Source organism: Sander lucioperca, chromosome 6 (genome assembly GCF_008315115.2).
Source record: "Sander lucioperca isolate FBNREF2018 chromosome 6, SLUC_FBN_1.2, whole genome shotgun sequence".
In the NCBI taxonomy this organism is placed as follows: Eukaryota; Metazoa; Chordata; class Actinopteri; order Perciformes; family Percidae; genus Sander; species Sander lucioperca.
Window position 1 is genome coordinate 23,709,151 of NC_050178.1, and position 17,500 is coordinate 23,726,650.

The 17,500-nt window shown below is 44.8% G+C and overlaps 1 protein-coding gene and 1 long non-coding RNA gene across 4 annotated transcripts in view; one reads left to right on the forward strand and one right to left on the reverse strand.

The window, feature by feature from the left end:
* Positions 1 to 17,500, reverse strand: part of mtss1 (MTSS I-BAR domain containing 1) — a 105,316-nt gene that overhangs the window by 43,640 nt on the left and 44,176 nt on the right. The gene's annotated exons all lie outside the window — the stretch shown is intronic.
* LOC116053770 overlaps positions 1,459 to 17,500 on the forward strand; it is a 22,385-nt gene continuing 6,343 nt past the window's right edge. Inside the window, exon 1 of the long non-coding RNA XR_004105929.1 lies at positions 1,459 to 1,804. This is a non-coding gene — a long non-coding RNA (uncharacterized LOC116053770). The remainder of the gene's footprint in view (positions 1,805 to 17,500) is intronic.

Consider the following 17,500-nt stretch of genomic DNA (forward strand, 5'->3'; position numbering starts at 1 on the left):
TACCTACAGGTCTAGGTAATATGCATTACCTACAGGTCTAGGTAACATGCATTACCTACAGGTCTAGGTAACATGCATTACCTGCAGGTCTAGGTAACATGTATTACCTGCAGGTCTAGGTAACATGCATTACCTGCAGGTCTAGGTAACATGCATTACCTACAGGTCTAGGTAACATGCATTACCTGCAGGTCTAGGTAACAGGCATTACCTGCAGGTCTAGTACATTTCATTACGTAATTCCTAACGGAGATCTTCTCACACTGAAAACACAAATTTATCGATTTAGGGTAGATTAGAAGAATCGCTGCCTTCCACATACTAAGTAGCCTAGGAATGCCTCACAATCTTTGGGCGCACTTGCAGCGTCATTTTTAATTTAATCTCCGGCTCCGTCCCGCTCCCGTTGATTTCTATGCCCTATTCCGTCCCTATCACGTTACCAACAGTGAAACTGACCCACGGGAGTCCTGAAAAATTGTCACCCTCTAACGCAAACCAACCAGCCAACCAACCAGATTACAGGGCTGCCGTAGAGATGCATGCCCAAAGACAAAAGAAGGAGAAACACACCTACTTTTAAACATTATGAAAGACGTGAACAGGTTTTTGGATATGCACAAACATCGCAACGCTGACGTTTTCAAGAAGGTGGTCGAAGGAATGAAAGAAGGCTGTGATTAGAGCTGAAGATGCACCGATTACAACTTTCTAGGCCGATTCCGATTTCAGATTTTCTTTGAGTTAGACCAGCTGATACCGATTTTAGCCGATTCCGATTTCATTTTTTCTAACCACTTTACAGCACACACACATATTTATTTTCTGTCTTTTCTTTAATAGAACATGTTTTGACCAGATAATGGATCACTATAAAATAGAACTATATAAATTACTCCTGGTGTGGGACATTAACACACATCTAAAGAGCAATGTTAGAACCATTTCCTTCTTTTCACATCAATATCAACTAAAGAAATGTGATTTAGGTTTTTGGTGTCGTCCCTCCACGCCCTACTTTCTCCTTGCAGGTGTTGCATATTGTAAACTTGTTATCTTCTGCACACACGCTGAAGAATTCCCAAACAGCTGACATGTTGCAGGTTAATTCACCAGGTTCCTACATGTGGAGAATAGCGCCGACACGAGCTTCACACCGCGAGCGGGTACGCACCACACACGGCGGAAAAGTTGAGAGAAAGGAAAAAGAGACTGCTGTGGCGTCCGTGCTGTGGCGTCCGTGCTGTGGCGTCCGTGTGTGCGTGCGTCCTTGAGAACTGTAACTGGTATAACTTATGTTGTCAGTTAATTGTAGCGTTGACCGGCATGAAATCACCATATGTCAGACTGACCTGCCGGTCGCCGGTCATGGCCGAGCACGTGAAAACCGGCCAATTCCGATCACCGGCCGGTCTATCGGTGCATCTCTAGTTAGAGCTGAAGATCTTTTCCCGGGCTTGCGCTCCAGGTTGCGTGGTAAATGAGCGGTCAGGTGATGCGTTTGATTAGCGTGAACATGGGTGCTGAGGAAGAGAAACGGAGGCTGGCCTCTGGAGGACGTATTTCATTTCTTTGTTCCAACTTCCAAGTGGCCTCTAGCCTCCGTTAGTCATGAATAAATTATGTTAAAAAATGTATAAATTACTCATTTTTGACAAAAAGCGAAAGAGCTGATGTGTGCGTGCGACATTTGAATAATGTTGGGCTGTAAACGGGTTCGGGCTTTTAAAAAGCTGTCAATCAAAATGTACTTGTCGGGCTCGGGCCGAACTTTTAACACCCAATTACAGCTCTAGCTCTGATCGTAAGGGAAAAAAATCCTATTTTGTACTGCTGCATATAAACAGGAATAGTAGTGAAATATTAATTTTCATTAGTCAGGGAAACAGCGGAGTTGGAAAATTGTCTTTTTCGGAATAAGGATGACAACCAAAATATTATGTGCATGTAAATGTAGTCAGTGAGGGCAATCATTTTACTATTAGCTTTCGTTTTCTTTTACAAATAACTTTCAGTGGTGTCAACGTGTTCCCTGCATGGTGTAACTGTCACTAAACTTTCACCATCAATAAAACTACAAGTATAAAACCCAAAATGCAATAAAACCCATTTATCCTGTACTTTCTAAGGTATAACATGTATCTGACGGCGTTTTTATTTGTAGCTGCACTGAGACTGCAGCTTTATTCACACGCAATGCTATTTCAAAATCTGTAGTATCACCGTATACTGCCCAGCCCGGTTTAACAGCATAAATATTCATTTAGCAACACATAATTACAACGTGTGTGACAGAGCCTATGTGTGTGTGTGTGTGTGTGTGTGTGTGTGTGTGCGCACACGTGCGTGCATGCATGTGTGTGTGCGTGTGTGTGTATGTGCGTGCCTGCGTGTGTGTGTGTGTGTGTGTTATCTTGTTTAACTATATTGTGGGGTCCAAAAACCTGGAGTCCAGTATACTTGTGGGGTCCCGACAGCTTTGTGGGTCCAAAATGCTGGACCCCACAAGTTTAAAGGTCTGTTTGAGGGTTAAGACTTGGTTTTAGGATTAGGGTTAGAATTAGGTTATGGTTAGGGTGAGGGTAAGGGTTAAGGGTTAGGCATTTAGTGGTGATGGTTAAGGTTAGGGTAAGGGGCTAGGGAATGCATTATGTCCATGACGGGTCCCTACAAAGATAGTGCCACAAACCTGTGTGTGTGTGTGTGTATGTATGTGTGTGTATGTGTGTGTGTGTGTGTGTGTGTGTGTGTGTGTGTGTGTGTGTGTGTGGTAGCCAGGTGCTAAACTGTGTAGGCGTTTGTTGCTTTTGTGTTCAGACATGTCTAATGGATCTCAGAATCGACTGAAGGGGAAAAATGCAACCTGACGAGATCAGACAGACTCAGTGTGGGAGTGAGTTTGTTTTTGATTTTCACATTTTGTTTTGTTCTGGTTTTAATGTGCTGTTGATTCACGGCTCTGAAGACGCTGGATCAATTATACGTTGGAGTTCATCAGTACAGAATGAAAGAGACGTGTGACATTTGATTAAGCAAGCTCTTTGTGTGTGTGTGCAGTCTCCTGTAAGTACACTTAATACTCAAATACTCAAAAGTATGTGGACGTCTGAACATGACATCCACGTCAGCGTGATCTCATGAAGTGACGTATGTATGACACGCAAATCCGTCTGCCATTATTGCCGTGTTATCAAGTGTTTATCAACGCCGTTCGGCCTCCATTGACTTACATTACCTTGAGATTGCGTGTGAATTGACGCCGTAGCGAGTAGTATGAAAGGGCGAAAATCTGCGTAGGGAGGTTGGTCGGGGGGGGGGGGAGGATGGGTCACACACAGGACTTTCACCAGGAGACCGGGGATCGTGTCCCACGTGGCACGTTTCCTAAACTCAACCGTCGCTTTCTTCTCGCGGCAAGACAGCGATAAGACGCCAAGTAGCGTGTACGTTTACATCCGCTGTATACAGCGTGACATACACACAGATAGTCTCTGAACGTGTGTTCAGAGATTAAACTTTAAACTCTGAACACATCTTCCTTTTTTAAGAATGACTTCAGAGCCGTTCTTTCTTTTCTCAAAGAAAAGCTGAACTCCAAGTCTTCCAGAGTCGCGGCCAAAGCCGATTCCAAAGACCGCTGTTCACCAGCAGCAGCAGCCATAAGCCCCGCCCACCCACTCTATACACGACGTGATTGGCCTGAGCAGAATTTGGTTTTTCCAGCTCGCAAGCCAACGGAGAGTTGCTAGACGACCCTGGCTGCAGATTACATTTGCTGCCGCTAGGGTGGTCTAGATTTCTAGGCTAATGTTCAATTTGCCATATTTAGCAATCAGTACAAAGCAGAAAGTGGTTCCTGATTGGCTTTGCTCAATGTTGTTTCCATACTTGTGTGTGAAGTGTGAATGACTAGACAAAAAAATCCATTATATACTCCTCTGGGTGGAAAATAAAAAGCTACTCCAGTCATTTGGTTTCCCTCCATTTTCCAAAGACAACGCCAGAGAGACAGAGAGAGGACTGTTCACCCTCCTACTAAACCCAGATTTTCCAGCTTCACTCTCCTCCTCACGGCTCATAATGTGGCTCTTTCACAAACGTCTGCGTGTGTGTTTGTGTGTATTAATTCCTCTCAATTCACTAGTTTCCTGTGTTTTCTTTTCCTCCAACTCTACTTCCTAAACTCTGGTGTCACTCTGAATGTGACCGTCACGTAGACAAACTTGATTGAACCTGCAAGTTAAATCTAAAGAGGTGACAAGGGAAAATATTTCATATTTAATAGCTTTTCTTTTAAAGTGCTCATATTATGCTCATCTTCAGGTTCATAATTGTATTTAGAGGTTGTACCAGAATAGGTTAACATGGTTTAATTTTCAAAAAAACACCATATTTTTGTTGTACTGCACATTGCTGCAGCTCCTCTTTTCACCCTGTGTTCAGGTCTCTGTTTTAGCTACAGAGTGAGACCTCTCACTGCTGGAACATCTTTGTTGGCAGTCGCACATGCTCAGTAGCTAGGTAAGGACTACTAGCCAGTCAGAAGCAGAGTATGAGGGCGTGCCCTGACAGTAGCTAGGTAAGGACTACTAGCCAGTCAGAAGCAGAGTATGAGGGCGTGCCCTGACAGTACCTAGGTAAGGACTACTAGCCAGTCAGAAGCAGAGTATGAGGGCGTGCCATGACAGTAGCTAGGTAAGGACTACTAGCCAGTCAGAAGCAGAGTATGAGGGCGTGCCATGCTAGCAGCTAGGTGAGCATTATAACGTGTGTTCCAAAGTGACCACGTTTGTCTCTGAAGTAAAGGCTGGACTACAATAGAGCTGTTTGGAGCAGTTTGTGAACAGTATTTTCTGCTGGAGATGGTAAGTCCCTTTGGGGGGGACTTTTTCACATTGTAAACCTATAATGTGCACAAAAAGATATATATTACAATAAAGGAAAGGGGAAAAGCCAAAGAGCATAACATGAGCACTTAAATAACAATCCTAGCCTAATGGACAAAAACAGAGCGTGCACAATTACCCCATTAGGTTACATTGCAGCCCCGTTAGCGAGGGCCGGTCATTGCGTTCCTGCTCAATATTGGACCAACGTCAAAGAGTTTTGTTCACATCAGTCTATTAGACACAAATGCATGGAGAAATAGGGTCCAGGTTGAAAAATAAACCTAATATTACCCTAGGTACTACTCCTAAAGGCTCTGACACACCAACCAGACCGCAGAAAAGTCAGTCGGACTGATCAGTCGGCTCCCCGAGGTCCAAAAAGTTCCTCAGAACACACGAAGAGACGCCGACTTGAGCGTACGTTCTGCTCGTGCGCGAGACGTAATACGTCTCCATAACAACAGGCGCTAATCTGTATTGTCGCCCAAAAGATGAAAACCGGAAATGATGAACGCGCCACGTAGGTCTGGCTTCTCCCGAATTTCAAAGCCAGACCATAATGGCGGCTCGTTCAGAATACGATCTCATATTTTACTAAAATAGTTCACCGAAACGTGTTTCTGAAAACATTTGAAGAGAGAAATAGGCCGTGCAGTTGCTGAATCTGTCTTCATTTCAGATCAACAAAAGTCAGTTTAAAAGATTTTCATCAGATTTTGAGAGGCTCTAGTCACGCTCATCCCGCTCGTCATTTCCAGTAAGTGTTTTAACATAAGTAGGACTGCAACTAACGATTATCTTCATAGTCGATTAATCTGTGGATTATTTTCTCGATTAATTGATTAGTTGTTTGATCTATAAAAATGTCAAAACATGGTGAAAAATGTGGATCAGAGTTTCCCAAAGCCTAAGAGGACGTCCTCAGATGTCTTGTTCTGTCCAAAACTCAAAAGATCTTCAGTTTACTGTCACAGAGGAGAGAAGAAACTAGAAGATCTTCACATTTAACAAGCTGGAATCAGAGAAATCGTATTTTTTTTTAATAAAAAAATGACTCAAACGATGAATCGATTATCAGAATAGTTGGCGATTAATTTAATAGGTGACAACTAATTGATTCATCGTTGCACCTCTAAACATAAGTGCACTGATTCGCTAGTCAAGGGTTAGCGCTCCACCAATCAGATTGGTCCTTGAGTCCGACTGCTCACTGGCCGATTCAACAAGTCAAATCGGCCAAAATTAAAGCCGACGGCTCCTCCAACGGACGTCGGCACGGAGCACACCGAACAGACTCGAGTCACCGACCTCGCCAGACTGTCAGACGGCCGGTTATCGGCTCAGTGTGTCCGGGCCTTAACATTACCTTGTGATTGCGTGCCAATTTACGGCAAGTTCTCCTGAGAAAAGAACGGTAGCGAGTAGTATGAAAGCCTCGAAAATCAGCGTAGGGAGGTTGTTTGGGGTGGTGGATGGGTCAAACACAGGACTTTCACCCAGGAGACCGGGGATCGGGTCCCGCGTGTCACGTTTCCTAAACCCAACCCGTCCGCTGTATACGGCGTAAACATACACGCAAATAGCTCAAAAATGTGTACAGATAACGTGGCGTGTAAACTGGGTTGACTTGTTACTTGTAACTATATATATACATTCACCCTTTAGTAGGCAGGGCACTTGGGAATTAGTAGTTTGTTTACAGCATCCTTAGGCTTTTTTAGGTTAACTTTTAAATGTTCTTTTTAGTCTAATCATTGCCTTAGGTGAATTTGAGGTAATGCATACTCTTTGCAGAAAATATTACTGTTGTGCAGTGACTTTGGGGAGTATTTAAAAAAATATATTTCTCACTGAATTCTTTCATATTGAAGTCATGATGTCATGTTGCAAAATCCTGAGGTTTTTTATTCTAAAACAAAAGGAACATGTGAAACAGATCACTTTTCCAAAAGGCCAGCGCCTTTTTTGTTGTCCAATTATTGATTGATTGACCAACTGACCAGTCAGCAGGGATGGAGCAAACTCCTCACCTCCACAATCTCAAAAACACGCACACAGTTGACCTAAGGAAGCCTCCATTAGAACTAGTCAGCACTCAGTAGATCGTCTTGTGATCTGTGCGTGTGTGTGTGTGTGTGTGTGTGTGTGTGTGTGTGTGTGTGTGTGTGTGTGTGTGTGTGTGCGCTGTGCACATGCTTTGAAAAAGCCCCATGATGCCAAAGACGTCAGCTGTTCCTCGGTCACCGGGGAAATCAGTCATGTGGAATCCCCAGAGAACAAGACTAGAGGAACCTGCTTTCAAAATCAGCTGATTGTGACAAAAGTTATGGTATGTTTTTAGCTCAGATCCTGTTCTCATGGTCACTCCTTAACATTATCGCCGAAAACTGCAGTCATCCACAGACTCGAGATATCCGTTTGAGTGTTACAAGAATATTCCGTCAGTAAGAATTACAGTCAATGCTCCAGAAAAGCAGGAGCCAAAAATATGGCACAACATGTGTGAAAAGATTTAGAGGAAGAAACCCAAAAATGCGTCACAGATGCAGGAGCAGTTCCGAATTGGAGCACAAACACGATTAGAGCTATCCAGACAGTGCAGAGCATTCATCTGTTTACTGAAATATAATATAATGAAGTCACATGTAATTTAATTTGATGTAAACTCAATCTGATGTAGCCCCACACGCAAACACACAGAGACAGAGAGAGAGAGAGAGAGAGAGGGAGAGAGAGAGAGAGAGAGGGAGGGAGGGACAGAGAGAGAGACAGAGACAGAGAGAGAGACAGAGAGAGAGGGAGAGACAGAGAGCGAGAGACAGAGAGAGAGAGACAGAGAGAGAGAGGGAGGGAGGAAGGGACAGGGAGAGAGAGAGAGAGACAGAGAGAGAGGGAGGGAGGGAGGGACAGAGAGAGAGAGAGACAGAGAGAGAGAGAGGGAGAGACAGAGAGAGAGAGAGACAGAGAGAGAGAGAGAGAGAGAGAGAGAGAGAGAGAGAGAGAGAGAGAGAGAGAGGGAGGGAGAGAGAGACAGAGAGAGAGAGAGAGAGGGAGGGAGAGAGACAGAGAGAGAGAGAGAGGGAGGGAGAGAGAGACAGAGAGAGAGACAGAGAGAGAGAGACAGAGACAGAGACAGAGAGAGAGACAGAGACAGAGAGAGAGAGAGACAGAGAGAGAGAGAGAGAGAGAGAGAGAGAGAGAGACAGAGAGAGAGAGAGAGAGACAGAGAGAGAGAGAGGGAGAGAGGCCTCACAACAGGTGGTTAAAATTTGGTCAGATGATAGAAAAATCACATTAATCTATTTTCTTAAAGAAGTGTTGGGCCAGCCACTGAAAAGCTTTTTTTTTTTTATCAAAGTCCAAATTTAAATGCAGGATATTTGCACAATTTACAGTTTCTGTTCCTTCTTACACACCAAAGATGTAACTTTGCGCAATGCAAAAAAACCCTTAAGATGCATGTCACATTTGACTAATTAAATCCACGTCTGTTGAATGACGTTATGTGATTAAGATTGAGGAATGACATCATCCATATCTTCTTACTGAAGTCACCCGTAACAACAAAGGCCGTCAGATAAAGGTGGAAAACAGGGATAGGAAAGAAATGTCCTTCTGCTCATATGCAACAACGATTTAGTGGCTCTGTCTGTAAAGAACTAGAAATAATATGATCCAACCGCAAAAATTCATCTCAAGAAATGCAAAATATCATCACTGCTGGAGCTCAAAGTCTCCATTTCTGAGCAGTTGTGCAACAGCTGTTATTTATAATTTAATTACACAATGCTTAGCAGACGGACGCAATACAGTCCCGCCAACACCCAAGGGAAAAACCATCGCTCTCCACTGACTTTGTATTGCTTGAAGGTGCCTCATTGTCAAATCTGTCTGCCAGCAAACAACAGAAAAGCTGCTGTGTGGTGATATGCACTACCAACATATAGTAAAGAACCTATAACTAAGTTTTTATAAGCCCCCCGAACTAAAAAACTGAGCTTTGAGGAAGACAAAAGTGAATGTTGGCAATAAGATGAGGCATCAGCAGGAAGTGTGGGAAGACTGGTATCCTATGGTATACACTAGTACGCCTAACAATGTGTGTGGACCAACATTTGACATCACAAATGTCCATTTTAGGCTAACTTTCATTCTGTTAGTTAAGCTAAAGCATGTTGACAGTATGCCACTTGTGTTATAGTGGAAAGTTGATAAATCAGAATGTGCTGAAATAATAATTTGACATATTAAATCCATAGACAGTGAAAGCAATGGACACAGCAACGCCATAGACTTCGACAGAGACCAGTGAAGTCTCTTTCCCGGTGATGGCTGAGCGTTACTGAGCAGCCTCCAACTGAGCTTGAAGACGTAGATGTGACGTGAGCAACCTGTCTGAAAGTTGGAAGTCTTCTGGTAGCTGTGCCAAGAGAAATCTCAATCATTCCCAATCTAGCAGAGACGGAGAGCGTAGGTATATGTAAGGAGATAACATAGACACAGGCTAATTATTGATCACTAAAATGATAGTTAACATTAGTAATTAAACTTAAACAGCTAATGGAAGTCCAAACTGCCTGAGAGCTTCTCCTGTACTATACGGTAATTCCTCTACTATGAGACAGCAAGTCTCGTGGTTATGACCCAATCGTTAGCCTATTTTTATAAAAACGTCTGCTACGGAGACATAACGTGAGGTACAAGGTAATGGAGCCTTTTATACATTGTCGTGTTTCTTTAGAAATAAACAACGGACAAATAGAGTCTTTAAACTCTTCAGATGTAAAGTTATTCTCTGTCAAAGTGACGTCAAAATGAATGGCAGTCAATGGGATGCTAACGGGAGGTGATGGCTTGTTAGCATCAAAATCTCCCCATAGGAGCTACACTTTCCGGATGGTCCCTTACCTCCTTGGTTAAATCTAAGGTTTTTAGCTCGCTACAGGCATTTTGTTTGTGTTTCAGCCCTTGGTTGCATATTTTAGCGGAAGTGGCAAGTATTAAACGTTGAGTTCTATCTCTACGTTAGCCATTTCTAGCAGCTTATAGGTGATTTTATTCAAGTATATTCAGTTGTTGCATCTGTTTTTTGCACTAAAGCTCAGACACTTAAGGGCTGTACTATCCAATAGACAGCGGCATTACTCCTAATGACACTGATTAGGAGTTTCTCCTTGTTTAATTGTTAACGTGTTTGGGATGTTTTTTTAGGTGCCTTGTGGTTCTGGCTGAGTTCAAGTACTGAGGTTACCTTCGCTGGCACACCACGAGGACACTGTCCGTGTCTATAAACACACCTGCAAACTCAGAAGGGCTGAAAAAGGCTAATGTTACCTGCTGTCCAGTGTAGTGTTAACTAGCTAACGGTAGGCTAACGTTACCTGCTGTCCAGTGTAGTGTTAACTAGCTAACGGTAGGCTAACGTTACCTGCTGTCCAGTGTAGTGTTAACTAGCTAGCAGTAGGCTAACGTTACCTGCTGTCCAGTGTAGTGTTAACTAGCTCTGGATAGGCTAACGTTACCTGCTGTCGAGTGTAGTGTTAATTAGCTAACGATAGGCTAACGTTACCTGCTGTTGAGTGTAGTGTTAACTAGCTAAAGGTAGTCTAACGTTACCTTCTGTCGAGTGTAGTGTTAACTAGCTAGCGGTAGGCTAACGTTAGCTGCTGTCGAGTGTAGTGTTGACTAGCTAGCGGTAGGCTAACGTTACCTGCTGTTGAGTGTAGTGTTGACTAGCTAATGGTAGGCTAACGTTACCTGCTGTCGAGTGTAGTGTTAACTAGCTAACGATAGGCTAACGTTACCTGCTGTCGAGTGTAGTGTTAACTAGCTCTGGATAGGCTAATGTTACCTGCTGTCGAGTGTAGTTTTAACTAGCTAACGGTAGGCTAACGTTACCTGCTGTCGAGTGTAGTGTTAACTAGCTCTGGATAGGCTAACGTTACCTGCTGTCGAGTGTAGTGTTAACTAGCTCTTGATAGGCTAAAGTTACCTGCTGTCGAGTGTAGTGTTGACTAGCTAGCGGTAGGCTAATGTTACCTGCTGTCGAGTGTAGTGCTGACTAGCTAGCGGTAGGCTAACGTTACCTGCTGTCGAGTGTAGTGTTGACTAGCTAGCGGTAGGCTAACGTTACCTGCTGTCGAGTGTAGTGTTAACTAGCTCTGGAGAGGCTAACGTTACCTGCTGTCGAGTGTAGTGTTAACTAGCTCTGGATAGGCTAAAGTTACCTGCTGTCGAGTGTAGTGTTGACTAGCTAGCGGTAGGCTAACGTTACCTGCTGTCGAGTGTAGTGTTGACTAGCTAGCGGTAGGCTAACGTTACCTGCTGTCGAGTGTAGTGTTAACTAGCTCTGGATAGGCTAATGTTACCTGCTGTCAAGTGTAGTGTTAACTAGCTAACGGTAGGCTAACGTTACCTGCTGTCGAGTGTAGTGTTGACTAGCTAGCGGTAGGCTAACGTTACCTGCTGTCCAGTGTAGTGTTGACTAGCTAGCGGTAGGCTAACGTTACCTGCTGTTGAGTGTAGTGTTAACTAGCTAACGGTAGGCTAACGTTACCTGCTGTCGAGTGTAGCGTTAACTAGCTAGCAGTAGGCTAACGTTACCTGCTGTCCAGTGTAGTGTTAACTAGCTAACGATAGGTTAACGTTACCTGCTGTCGAGTGTAGTGTTAACTAGCTAGCGGTAGGCTAACGTTAGCTGCTGTCGAGTGTAGCGTTGACTAGCTAGTGGTAGGCTAACGTTACCTGCTGTCCAGTGTAGTGTTAACTAGCTAACGATAGGCTAACGTTACCTGCTGTCCAGTATAGTGTTAACTAGCTCTGGATAGGCTAACGTTACCTGCTGTCGAGTGTAGTGTTAACTAGCTCTTGATAGGCTAAAGTTACCTGCTGTCGAGTGTAGTGTTGACTAGCTAGCGGTAGGCTAATGTTACCTGCTGTCGAGTGTAGTGCTGACTAGCTAGCGGTAGGCTAACGTTACCTGCTGTCGAGTGTAGTGTTGACTAGCTAGCGGTAGGCTAACGTTACCTGCTGTCGAGTGTAGTGTTAACTAGCGTCACGTGCAGCGATGTTTCCGTTCCTCTAACGTCCGTTTTCAGAGCATCAGAGAGAAGCGCAGGCATTTAAGCGGCACCTAAATAAGGCACCGAAATCCGCGTTGCTATTCGGTCCGGTAGATAACGGTCGTTAAGGCACTCTTCAGATCTACACGATTCACGTGGATGACATTTTCCCATTCAAAATGGCGATTTTCGCCGAAAAAAGCGACTAGTTTGCAGGTATGTATAAAGCATCCACACTGATAAACTACAGTTCATAAAAATACATTTGATTTCTAGAGCACTTTTCATTGACAAATCAATCAAAAAAAAATGAAGATTTACGAGAAAGCTTGCTTAAAACGAAAGGCTTTTTTTTTGGGGGCGGCCTCTAGCTCACCCAGTAAGAGCGTTCGCCCCATGTTGGCGCCCCATGAGTCCTGCAGCGGCGCGGGTTCGAATCCCACCCGCTGCCCTTTGCTGCGTGTCATCCCCCATCTCTCTCCCCCTTTCTGCCTATCCACTGTCTCTATGTAATAAAGGAAAAAGCCCCAAAAAATAATCTTTAAAAAAAAAAGAAAGGCTTTTAGGCCCTTCTTGAAAGTTAGTCAGGTGACACTAAAAACATTCTGGCTCGTTACCACAGAGAAACTCCCAGATCAGGTGTGTATCGTATTACCGCTGAGATGCCTTTGAGCAAGGTACCGGCGTCCCAGCTGTCATTCAGTTTCTCCTGGTAAACAATCTTCAAATGCACGGCGTTATCCAATCCCCAGACCACAGAAAGATGAGAACACGGGCTTTACCGCGGCAAACAACCACAGAATCCAAACACACAGACCTCTCACACACACACACACACACACACACACACACACAGACACAGACACACATACACACACAGACACACATACACACACACACACAGACACACATACACACACACACACAGAGACACAGACACACACACACACACACACACACTGACACAGACTAACACACACACACACACACACACAGACACACACACAGACACACACACAGACACACACACACACACAGAGACACAGACACACACACACACACAGACTAACACACACACACACACTGACACAGACACACACAGACTAACACACACACACACACAGACAAACTGACACACACAGACACACATACGCACACACACCTACCAGGCCAGTTATTACACACACAGACACACACAGATACATACGCACACACAAACAGACACACACACACACACACACACACACACACACAGACACACACAGACACACACACCTTGACCTGGAAGTGAAGGGTCATCCTGTGAGACCCCCCTTCCTTATACTTTCAAAATAAAAGCTCAGACAGTGTTTGATTTATTTTTTTAACTGCCAGACGGAGACAGAAAGCAGTATCTGGTGTCTGTATTATCTTAAAAATCTAAATGCCACAACACTAACTTACCAAACTATTTTGCAGAGTAATGTTGAGAGTCATGTTCATTTAAAAATAGTCACTAACTATAAATCCGAGAAGCCGTGTTAGCTTTGTTTTAACTTCCATCTCTAGTGTGATTCTCTGTAATAAATATTTGGTTTTCTTATTTCTTCTTTTTTTAATGACCCCAGAATTGGCTGAACTTCAATCTCCAGCGCAGATCCACACGCCCAAAATGATTAAAACTGTAGGCTTAACGATAAAGTACATGGGCATTAAGGCATGGATACCCGAACCGAGCACGACGGGTCCCGATGGGTCCCGACGGGCCAGACCGGGTCCGGACAGATATTTAGAAATAATGTTCGAGTCGGCTCGGTCACATCAGCGCAATAAGGCATTTGTTGTAAAATGGTGCTGCGGCTCCTTTAAGAGAGCTCAGTGTGTGTGGGTGTGGGTGTGGGTGGGTGGGTGTGTGTGTGTGTGTGGGTGTGTGTGGGTGTGTGTGTGTGTGTGGGTGGGTGGGTGGGTGTGTGTGTGGGTGTGGGTGTGTGTGTGTGTGTATATATATATATGTGTGTGTGTGTGTGTGTGTGTGTGTGTGTGGAGGAAGCAGACGTGTAGATGCGACCGGAGCAGAGTTGGTGGAATAAGTTGAAGTTTTGTACACAGTGTGTGTGTGTGTGTGTGTGTGTGTGTGTGTGTGTGTGTGTGCGTGCGTGCGTGCGTGCGTGCGTGCGTGCGTGCGTGTGTGTGTGGTGTCCGAGATAAACTCCAGACTGAAAGCCAAGTTCATTCATCTGCTCACCAGAAACAGGATTTTAACCCCGATGTTATTCATGTTATACCGTCGGTCCTGGAGGTAACCAGTCTCCCTGGTGTTCTGACCACGGTCAGGAAAGGTTAACACGTTGAACATTTTAAATTAAACAGATTATTAACGTGAGCTTGTTGCCCCGTGTGAGCTGATGACCTCATCTGTTGACATTTCTGAACACCTTCCTACAGCTGCTTAATTAAAGATTTCACACAAACACACATACATGGCATTAGTATTCTCATATTAAAAAATTTGATTTTAACTGTGTCGGGCTCGGACACAAATATCTTAATGCCTGTCGGGCTCGGTCACAGCTCTGTCAGACGGGCCAGGCTCGGACAGAAAAATTCGGCCCGATCCGGACTCTAACGGGCATGGGCGCCCGGATAGCTCCGTTGGTAGAGCGCGTGCCCATATATAGAGGTTTACTCCTTGACGCAGCGGCCCGGGTTCGACTCCTACCTGCGGCCCTTTGCTAATGTCATTCCCCCTCTCTCTCCCCTTTCATGTCTTCATCTGTCCTGTCAATGGAGGCCTAAAAATGCTCCAAAAAGTATCTTTAAAAAGAAAAAATAAGTATATGGGCATAAAATATGTAAGTCACATACAGTAAATAACCTAAAAAGTCATATATTCGCCTATCGTTCTTTACACAGGACCAATTCACTCAAGTCATTTCCTTCTGCGCTCAAAAGCCAAAACAGCTGGAGAAAATTGAAAGAGTAGATTCAATCACTATCGGGATCGCACACTTTAATCTGATTCTGCACTTAAGGATCTGTGCCTGTGTGCTTTCAAAGGTCAACTTGCAGACTGAGAAGCGCTCAGAATTTGTTTTGTGGCCTCTTAAATCTTTTGTCATCAATATACTTCCATAGATAGAAGAGACAGCTGTCAAAACACACACACACACACACAGGAATGTGCTCGGTCAACATGCAGTATGTAGGGGCTGTGTTAGCTTTATACTGAGCTAACCGCTAACAGATGGCAATAGTCTTGTGTCTGCTGCAGAGCCAGGCAAGTTAAACTAGACATGGTGCCAAATGGGACTGCACCTGGCCAGGACCAAAAGAATCATACCTGTTTTCTACCAAATAACTTGTGTTTAATGCCGGCTACACGCTGGCTGCGTGGCGTGAGCGTGTCAACTGCGTGGCGTGCTTGCACACTGCCTGCGTGACACGCACGTCTTTGTTTATTTTCCCTGATTCACACATTCAAAAATGCAATATTAATTTTTTTTAGATTACGTGCAAAAATATTCATGTAAGACAGTAGTTCACATTTATGTTTTTTAAACCCCCTACCGCTAGATGGCTATGCTGAGACACCACTAGTGTCCTCGCCTAACAGTGCCTAGCAGTGCCTAACAGTGCCCAACAGTGCCTAGCAGCAGTGCCTAGCAGTGCCCAACAGTGCCTAGCAGCAGTGCCTAACAGTGCCTAGCAGCAGTGCCTAACAGTGCCTAGCAGCAGTGCCTAACAGTGCCTAGCAGCAGTGCCTAACAGTGCCTAGCAGCAGTGCCTAGAGGTGCCTAGCAGTGCCTATCAGTGCCTAGCAGTGCCTAACAGTGCATAGCAGTGCCTAACAGTGTCTAACAGTGCCTAACAGTGCCTAACAGTGCCTAGCAGCAGTGCCTAACAGCAGTGCCTAACAGTGCCTAGCAGCAGTGCCTAGCAGTGCCTAGAGGTGCTTAGCAGTGCCTAGCAGTGCCTAACAGTGCCTAGCAGTGCCTAGCAGCAGTGCCTAGCAGTGCCTAGCAGTGCCTAACAGTGCCTAGCAGTGCCTAACAGTGCCTAGCAGTGCCTAGCAGCAGTGCCTAGCAGCAGTGCCTAGCAGTGCATGTATCGTGATATGTATCGTATCGCCAGATTCTTGCCAGAACACAGCCCTACCACACCAGCCGCTTGCAAACACGGGCAGATGACAACATTAACACCAAGTGGACCCTCACTGCTAGACGGACACAGAAAGTGTAATTTTAGCTTTAATGAGACAATGAATTTCCTGATGACTTCTACAGGGTTTCGCCAATTTTAGCAATCGTGACCTGCGGTCATTCACACACACAGAAGCAGATAATACATAGGTATGAGATACCGTGCAGGTTTAACAGAGAGATACACACATGCTGTAAGCACTGACTGCTCTGAAAGTGTCGAAACCTTCTCCTCTTGCTGCTGAACTATACTGTATGTCTTGTGACGTGCATGAGGACACCTTATGATGGTTCCATGTTTGCAGGCTTTATTTATGCTTCAGGTGACGCCATGTGCTGCAGAATGTGATCTGAAGCTGCCTGAAGCTGCTCAGTTCACATTAACCTCTGTATTTAAAGGACTGCACTGTTATTTAGCGGCAGTCTGCTCATTGTTTGCTGTTAGAGGCAGATGTTCACAGAATCTATCAGACTTTATACAGTCCTCCCCCTGGCCCCATTCACTCCTAAATTGACAGAAATAATGCCATTCAAAACAGGAACAACCTGAACCTAACCGGGGAAACGCTATCATATGTGAGAAGACACCTGAGGCAATTGGCATTGCCAGACCTTCCTCCACAGCGCTGCAGAGGAGGGTCTGTCTAGTCCACACAGCATTCCTGGAAGGGAGAACAACGTGCTCTGGTTTATTAGCATTTCTTTAAACCAATCACAACAGTCGTGGGCGGGGCTAAGCTCTGGACGGAGCCACGGTGCCTCAGCAGAATAGCCTCGGGAAGGAACTTGTTTTGGTGGAACGTGTATGTTCAAAGGTCGTTTTAGTCGTGCAACAGAAAACTCAGATTGGACAGATAGGGGCCATCCACACGGAGACGCTTTATGTTTTGCATCGTTTGGGCCGATCGTCCAAACGAAAATGCCTGAAAACGCACTTTTTTGAAACCTGGTTCCAGGGTGAAAACATTCAAAAACGGCTCCCTTTTGGCTTCGTTTGGACGGCGAAACCGCATACGTGCGTATCGATGATGTCATCGCCACACCCCTCGACCTCTAACTTTATGTAGCTAACGTTAAACATCGCTAAAGTAGCTGACGCTCCAGCAGGGATGTAACGTTAACGTTAGCTGCTATGGTTAGCTGTTTATAAAGTGGAAGTAGACAACTTATCAACTAGCTAGCTAATCTGTCTGCTCATCAACTTGGACGGCTTATTGTAGAAAGGCTACCGCAAGAAAAATGTGTAGATTATCAAAAAGACATTGGATCTGTCGGTACACGATCCGTTCTGCACATGCGCAAAATGTTCGCGCATGCGCAGTTGTACGAGGATTTACGACACTGCACGATCTGTTCCACGCTTCCGGTCGAC